The following is an 8,976-nucleotide window of genomic DNA, read 5'->3' as shown; positions in this document are numbered from 1 at the left end:
GTGGCAATGTAGGATCAGCACTCGACAGCAAACCACAAGGTCAGCAGTTCAAACCTACCAGCTGCTCCTTGGAAACCCTATATAAGGTCTCTATGAGTAGAATTGACTCAATAACTCTAAACAACAAGACGTGTATATATACATTCCCTTGCTCTGTCAATTGATAATGCCCAGAAATAGCAACATTCCATCAGCAATGAACATACGTAGTTTCTATATCTTGGTTTCTAATACCATTCTCTAATTAAAGAAACTGGGGCTCTTTGGGGGGAAAAAAAGGAGGCTGATTGTACGCACTTGTTTTTAAATACTGCATACATAGAATCAGATTAATAATGATCCTTACTTTATAGTTAATTAATCTTTTATTCAATGGTTCAAGGAATACACTCTTTTTCTTAATTCTGATTGTGCCCTATACTAATTTTCATATTTTTTAGGCAAAATACAACTTCTACCAGTTTGTTTCCTAACCTTTCCTAACCAGTGTAATAGAACACTGGAAACACCTAACTCACAGTGTTGTTATTTAAGTGGAACATGAGGCATATGTGATATTTAAAAAATGCCTCGGATATAATAGATATCCAGTAAATGCAAAGCTTTCTTATGCTTCCCAAGTATAATATAAATGAAAATTTAGAAGCATACAAAGGACTAAGTAAAGTTAACTTATTTTTCAGAGGACAAAAACTGAATTGGATTTTGTACTTCTGAATGCTATGACACCCACATTTGGCTGGGGGGGGGGAAGAGAGAGAGAGAGAATGAGCAGCAGTTTTGCTGTGTACAACAGTGAGGTAAGTAATAAATTGGATTTGGGGAGATCTGACTAAAAGGATTTGAACTTTATTCCCTCTTTTACATTGTCTTGAGCTGATATTGGAGAGCCTGTTTGTTGACATAAGACTTTGAGGACTTACAAGATCCCAAAATTTAGTTTTTATAGTAATCTCTCTCTTTTTCTATATCTGAGATATGATTGTATCAGAGTGGTTATAGAAAACAGGTTTAATTTTATCTAAACAATTGATACTGACTCTTTCATGGAGACAGGTTTTTATAAAATGCCACAAAGATGTTAATTGATTGATCAATTGATTTCATGCAGAAATGCTTGGGTTAATCTCTTCTGAATCCTTACTAAATTCCAAGCTAAAATTATACTGCAAATTAATCGATTATGGTAAACAAAGCTAATACCAGTTCCCTAACATATGAATTCCATGTGAATACTTCTTAAAACAAGAGGCGTTAATTTGTCTTGGCAATTTGTACAAATTAGTGGGCCTTTTAATATAATTTACAGTTGTATGGACATTTTGTACACTTGGCAAAACATAATTTGATAGCAATAGCTCTACAAATCCTTCTATGCTATCTATGTTCACCACAGGGAGCACAACATCAAATTACTGTACCCTTTAATGTGCTTTTCAGTGTCTCTTAACAATTAGGGGATTTTTATCCAGGTACTCCTAAAAAAAAGCCTTATATTTCCCAGAGAAAGGCTATGCAAATGAAATGCCACCAAATCTAAGGCATAATCTTTACCAGCAAAGCAATGAAATAAAGATACTGCATGAACAAACCCTTCTGGAATCTATACCTTAAAATGTTGATTATTCTCGATGTTCTTACAACACAAAGTCAGACATGATGTTCAAACAACATTGAAAGTTCAATATATGGTGTAACAATGATCTTGAATGCATCTTTTCAAGGGTATGTTCAACTAAAAATGTGTTTTACACTGTTGCTTAATGTTGTTGTTGTGAGATACTATCGAATCTGTACCGACTCATAGCGACCCTATGCACAACAGAAAGAAACACTGTCCAGTACTGTGGCAACCTCATAATCATTGCTATGCTTGAGTTCATTGTTGCTGACACTGTGCCTATCCATCATATTGAGGGTCTTCCTCTTTTTCTCTCACCCTCCACTTTACCAAATCTGATATCCTTCTCCAGGGTCTGGTACCTTCTCCAGGGTATGAGAGATAAAGTCTGGACATTAGTACACTATACCTCATCTAAAACATTTTCAAATACACATAAAGAATCTAAATATACATCAGAATACAAAGATAAGTAAAAGCACATTGCTACAGATTCATAGAAATCTTTATTAAATTAAATACCTAACTATGAATCTACTGCTTCTCAACATATCCTCTATTTCCATTTGTATACTTCTGAAGGTGATAATGTAGTGATTGTGCATTGGGCTGATAACCTGAAAGGTCAGCATTTCCAATCTACCATGTGCTCCACTGGAGAAAGATGATGCTTTCTGCTCTGGTAAAGATTTAAAGCCTCAGAAACCCTATATAGGGTCGCTATGAGTCAGAACCTTACTTGATGACGACGACAACAACATATGAGCACTGGGCTGCAAGGTTGATTTGAACCACACAATTGGCAGTTGAAACTCACCAGGCACTTCTTGGAAACCCTATACTGGGTCAAAGACACTTGACAATAATAATAAACATTTCTGGAAAGACATTGTAAGATAAGCAGTGTTATGGTGTGGTGATGGAGCATAAGCATTGGACTGCTTACCATCCATCAACAACCTTTCCATGAAGAATTCTGTGATCTTTGATTTATACCACATTAAAATGGCAGTTTTGACATCCTTAAGAGACTCAAATTGTGTTCCTTTAAAATATTCTTTGAATTTGAGAAACAAAACAAAATCTGAAATAACAGGATCAGGGTTATAGGCTGGATGATATAAGGCTTACAAATGAAATTCTTGTAGGACAGGCAAGAATGAACAGATTTATTTTTATGAAGAAAAAAAATTCTTAACATAACTTAACTGGCCTTTTGTTCACCAATGCAGTATTCAGTTTTCTAAAAATATAAAGCTCCTGTGATCTTCCTGTGGCCTTTGAGAAAATCTATCAATATAATTATTTTGGAGTTCCCCAAATTAGTCACCCAACCTTCAGAACTCACCTCTCTGACTTGAAATTAACTGACCCAGCAGATCTCCTCAAAAGCTGATGTTTTGATTGGACCTTTTTTATTTTGAAAATACTTTAATAAAACTAAAAGAAATATATTATTGAAACAACTTGCCTGCAGCCATCTACTAATAGCAGAGCCATGTTTAAAAACAGTTTTGCTTGGAACAAACCTGTGTATCTATGAACGGGAATCCATGTAGCAATATACATACATATACCGACATATATATTTATATATATATAAAGCTTTTATTGTGAATTAAGTGAAAGTTTACAGGGCAGATCATCAGTTTTGCATTCAATAAATCATATACATTGTTTCATTACAATGATTATAATCCCCACTATATACCATCAGTTAATAGTATTCTCTCTATTAATTTTTACTCTTTTTTTTTTTAATATAACACTCAGACATATCTAATAATTTAAACCACCAAAGGGAACATTCTGAAAGTCTGCCTCCTGGCCGCCAGATCTCAGTCCCTGTCTTTCCATGAATCTAGAGTCCTCAGCTCCTCCCTCTCTCCTGGTCGCCATCACTGCCTCCATCTCTGGTGTCACCGCTTCTCTGGATAAGGCCCTGCCTTCCACTTGTGCTTTTCTCCCTTGATGGTAGTAGGGGCCTCTGTTTCTGGACTGTAAAGATTAACTACTCCACCGTTTTTGTTACACAACTTTATCTTTTACAATTGTGACAGTCTCAATTAGTCATGATAACAATTATACACTATTGAATCATAAAAATTTTATCCCCATCTCTTTTTACCAGACCCACCTAGACAAAATGAAAACTATTCAGTAGGAACTCTATCTTCCCCTACACACTCTTAAACTACCTCTTGAAACCTTGTAAGTCACTTCCATGCTTTATCACCCCCTCATTTTAGGTAGCCATTGTCTAAGTTACCCATTCCTATCTACCCTGAATACACAGGGGATAGCATTGATACTTGATGTGAAGAAGACTCCTTCCCTCTCTGTTGGTATTTTGAGCTACTATTTACATGAGTATAAGTCAAGTTCATCAAATTGTAGCAATTTACCCTTGTTTCCTTTATCAAAAATTGTTTTCTTTTTTATCTTACTTTAGTTCTGAATATCAAGCCATGGAGGATAGGTCAGATGGGTACTATGTGCAAGTTTGGTTGTTCTTCTGCATTTCCCCTCCCTTCCTATCAGCTGGATGCTTCACTCTCAGTTCTAGCCTCCTGTGACTGTGTCCTTGTCCATGGGCTTAGGTGTCCCCAGTTCTCACCACGTTTTGGAACAACTAGCCCTTCCTCTTCTCTCTCTCATCTCCATGTCAACTGGAGTCAATGGAATGTAGTTGAACTCAGCCAATTTCTTCATTGCTGCCTTTCCCCTCTTCCACTCACCAGTAGACCAATGTGTTCGCCAGCAAGCTTGCATGCCTGCTCATGTGTTCCCTTTGAGTTTCAGTCTTAGAGGGGGGTTTCTTCTGAAGGGATTTCATTGCTTGCCTTGATTGCTTCCCAGCAAACAACTTGCTTATTCTTGTAGTAGCCAGTCATACTGCCATTTTTGTTTTGGATTTTTCTTGATGATCTTTCTTTGAAGATATATCTTCTGTTGCTCCAGTTGTTCCCAGGCTGGTCTGCTTGTAGTTTCTTGTGGGAATGTCCCACCTCAGAAGGTTATGGATAGGGCTCAGGATTCTACTTAAGATCCTGCAAAGGCTACACAAGAGGCCTATTTCACTGGGCAAGCTGTAGAACCCCAAACAGTTATAGGCTAAAGAGGGGCTTACAAATTTTGAGTAATCATGTTTCCTGACATTTCTTTCTAATCCCACTCAAATGTCTAATTTACAATAGTAGGAAAGGGAAACCAATATTCATAACACAGTGAAACATCTTAGTATTATTTCCCCACTTCAGGCTATGCCTCGATCCCTGTTTCACAGAGGCATGTTGTCTCAAGTTTGAGCATGCATCACTATTTACCTCCGTAACGTTTATCCCATGCAAACCTCTCTCAGTGTTCCTGTATCTACCTTGTTCTTCCACCCTCTCCCCCTTCTTGAGTATTTTCCTCCCCAACACCTGAACTATGATGTGTCTGCCCACTACACTGTGCTTTACCGTTGCCTTCCTCCACATCCCCCAAAACAAGCCACCCCACCCCCACAGGTAAGCAACAAAGTTTTTTTTTTCTTTTCCCTTTGTAATATGGGTACTTCTACTTAAGCTTTTACAATAATTGTCATATGCAATGTTTGTACTTTTGTGACTGATTTTACTCAGCATAATGTTCTCAAGGGTCATCCATGTTATGTGGTAGCTTATAGCTTCCTTGTTATTCTTCCAGGTAGCATAATATTCCATTGCATGTATGTACCGAAGTTTGTTTATCCATTCTTTCATTGATGGGCACTTAGTCTGTCTCCATCTTTATGCTATTGTGTATAATGCTGCTATGAATATGAGTGTGCATAACTCATGTTATGGCTCATATTTCTTGTGGATATATACCCAGTAGAGGAATTGCTGAATCATATGGTCTTTCTATTTCCAACTTTCTGAGGAAGCGCCATACTGTTTTCCAGACTGGTTGAACCATTTTACATTCCCAACAGCAATGTAGAAGTGTCCCAGTTTGTCCACATCCTCGCCAGCATTTATTGTCCTCTGCATTTTTGAACTTTTCTGTTACTGCTAGTGTGAGATGACATCTCATTGTTGTTTTGATTCGGATCTCTTGAATGGCTAATGATTGTGAACATTTCTTCATATGTTTGTTGGCTGCCCGAATGTCTTCTTAGGTGAAGTGTCTATGCCCACTTTTTAATTGGGTTGCTTATATTTTTCTTGTAGTGGTGTTACAGTTTCCTATAGATTTTAGAAATTAGTCTCTTGTCGATATGTCATTGCTAAATATTTATTTCCCATTCTGTGGGCTCCCTTTTTTACTTTTTTCGTGAAATCCTTTGATGAACATAAGTTTCTAATTTTTAGAATGTCCCAATCATCTATTTTTTTTTTCTTTTGTTTGTGTAGTTTTCACAATGTTTGGTAGTCTGTGTGTGTCCTGGATTAGAGCCCTTAAATGTGTCCTTTTTTTATTTTTATTTTTTCATTGATGACCTTAATAATTCTGGGATTCACATTTAGGTCTTTAATTCATGCTGAGTTGGATTTTGTATATGACATGAGGTAAAAGTCTTGTTTCAATCTTTTGCATATCAATGTACCATTCTGCCAATACCATCTGTTGAAGAGACTATATCTTCCCACCTCAATGCAATTTGGCCCTTTGTCAAAGATCAGTTGGCTATATGTGGATGAGTTAAAATCTGGGTTCTCAAATCTGTTCCATTGATCTATGTATCTTTCCTTGTACCCATACCAGGTTGTTTGGAACACTGTAGCCCTGTAGTAAATTTTGAAATCAGTAAGTGAGAGGCCTCCAACTTTGTTCTTCTTCTTAAGCAGTGTTTTGCTTATCCCGGGTTTCTTTCCTTTCTATATAAAGTTTGTCATTGTTTTTTCCATCTCTCTAAAGAATATCGTTGGAATCTGGATTGGGATTGTGTTATATGTGTAGATTGCTTTGGGTAATATTGACATATTCACAATGATAAGTCTTCCTATCCAGGAGCATGGCATCTTCTTCCATTTTTGTAAGTCTCTTTTGGATCCTTGTAATAGTTTTCTGTAGTTTTTTTAGTATAGGACCTTGGTTTATCTGGCTACATTCATTCCTAGATATTTCATCCTTTGGGTGTCTATTGTAAATGGAATTGCTTTCCTAATTCATTTCCAGCATTGTCATTATTAGTGTAGAAGAATCCAACTAATTTTTGTATGTTGATCTTGGAACCTTCCACTTTGCTGAATCTTCCAATGAGTGCCAGTAGTTTTCTTTGCTTAGTCTTTTGGATTATCTATGTATAGGATCATGCCATCTACAAATAGAGAAAGTTTTACTTCCTGTTTTCAAATTTGGATGCCTTTAATTTCCCCATTTTGTCTTATAGCTCTGGCTAAGACTTGCAGCACAATATTTAATAGGAGTGGTGAAAAAGAGCATCCTTGTCTGGTTCCTGTTCGCAAGGGAAGGCTTTCAGTTTCTCTTCACTGAGAGTGATATTGGCTGTTGGTTTTGTATATATGCACGTAATTATGTTGAGGAATTACCTTTCAATTCCTACTTTCTGAGAGTTTTTATCAAGAATGGATGCTGGATTTTATCAAATGACTTTTCTATGTCCATCGATATGTCATGTGGTTCTTTTCCTTTTTCTTATTTATATGGTGGATTACAATGATTGTTTTTCTAATGTTGAACCATCCTTGCATCCCTGGTGTGAATCCCACTTGATCATGATGTATTATGTTTTTGATGTCCTCATGGATTCTGTTGGCTAGGATTTTGTTGAGAACTTTTGTATTCAAGTTCATGAAGAATATTGGTATATAATTATCTTTCTTAGTGTTGTCCTTCCCTGGTTTTAGTATGAGGGGTTTGTTGGCTTCATAGAATGCATTAGGGAGTTTTTCATCCTCTTCTATATTCTATAATGATTTGAATAGAATTGGTGACAGCTCTCCCCTGAATGTTTGGTAAAACTGACCAGTGAAGCCATCTGGACCTGGACTTCAGCTGATTGGGAGTTTTTGATGACCTGGTCAATTTCTTCCTTTATTATAGGTCTGTTCACGGTTTGTATTTTACTCTGAGAAAGTTTAGGTAGGTCGTGCTTTCCTAAAAATACATTAATCTCCTCTAGGTTTTCAAATTTATTGGAGTACAACTCTTCATAATACTTGCTTATTATCATTTCTTTTTCTATTGGTTCTGTTGCGATATCACACATGTGGTGATAATGCGTGTTATTTATGTCTTCCTTCTCTTTTCTTTTGTTAGGTTTCCCAATGGTTTGTCAATTTTATTAATCCTTTCAAAGAACCAACTTGTTGTCCTGTTGATTCTTTCTTTAGTTTTTCTGTTTTCTATCTCGTTTATTTCTGCTCTAATATTTATTATTTCCTTTCTTTTGATGCCTGTAGGTTTAGTTTGCTGGTCTGTTTGTAGTTGTTGAAGAAGTTGTGTTAATGTTTTGATTTTGGTTCTTTCTTCTTTTTGGATGTGTGCATTTATTGCAGAAAACTTTCCTCTCAGCACTTCTTTTGCTGTGTCCCAAAGATTATGGTATGTTGTGTTTTCGTTCTCTTTTGTTTCTAAGAACTTTGTGAATTCATGCTTTATTTCTTCTACTATCCGGTCGGTTTTCAGCAGCATGTTATTCAGTTTCCATGTATTTGACTTTATTTCCTTGGTCTTCCTATTGTTGATATTTAATTTAATAGTATTGTGGTCTAAGAAGATGCTTTATAGTATTTTGATGTTTGTAAATTTATGGAGGCTTGTTTTGTGGCTTAACACATGGTCTAATCTGAAGACTGTTATGTGTGCACTGGTAAAGAATGAGTATTTTGTTGGGCTGAATGCTCTGTACACATGTATGTGGTCTACTTGACAAATTGTGTAGTTTAGTTCCTCTGTGTTTTTGTCGAGTTTCTTTCTGCTTAATCTATCCAATTTTGAAAATGATGTATTAAAAAAAACCCACTATTATTGTAGATTTTTCTATTTCTTTCTTCACATCTATTAGAGTTTTTAAAATATATTTTGGAGCGCTTTCATTCGAGCACAGATATTTATTATGGTTATGTCATCTTGTTCAATTGTCCATTTAATCGTGAGATAATGTCCATATTTATCTATTATGCTGGTTTTTGCCTTAAAATTTATTTTATCAGAGATTAGTATTGCCACTATTGCTCTTTTATGGTTGCAATTTTCTCTCTCTCTCTCTCTCTTCTTTTTTTAATTTAAGGTTTTTATTGTGGATTGAGTGAAAGTTTACAGGGCACATCATCAGTTTCACATTCAACCATTCATATAACTTGTTTCATTACATTGATTATAATCCCCTCCATATAACATGAGTTAAAAGTATTTCTCTCTAT

This window comes from Chrysochloris asiatica, unplaced genomic scaffold (assembly GCF_000296735.1).
Source record: "Chrysochloris asiatica unplaced genomic scaffold, ChrAsi1.0 scaffold00255, whole genome shotgun sequence".
Taxonomy (NCBI): Eukaryota; Metazoa; Chordata; class Mammalia; order Afrosoricida; family Chrysochloridae; genus Chrysochloris; species Chrysochloris asiatica.
Note: the sequence above shows the minus strand (reverse complement) of the source record.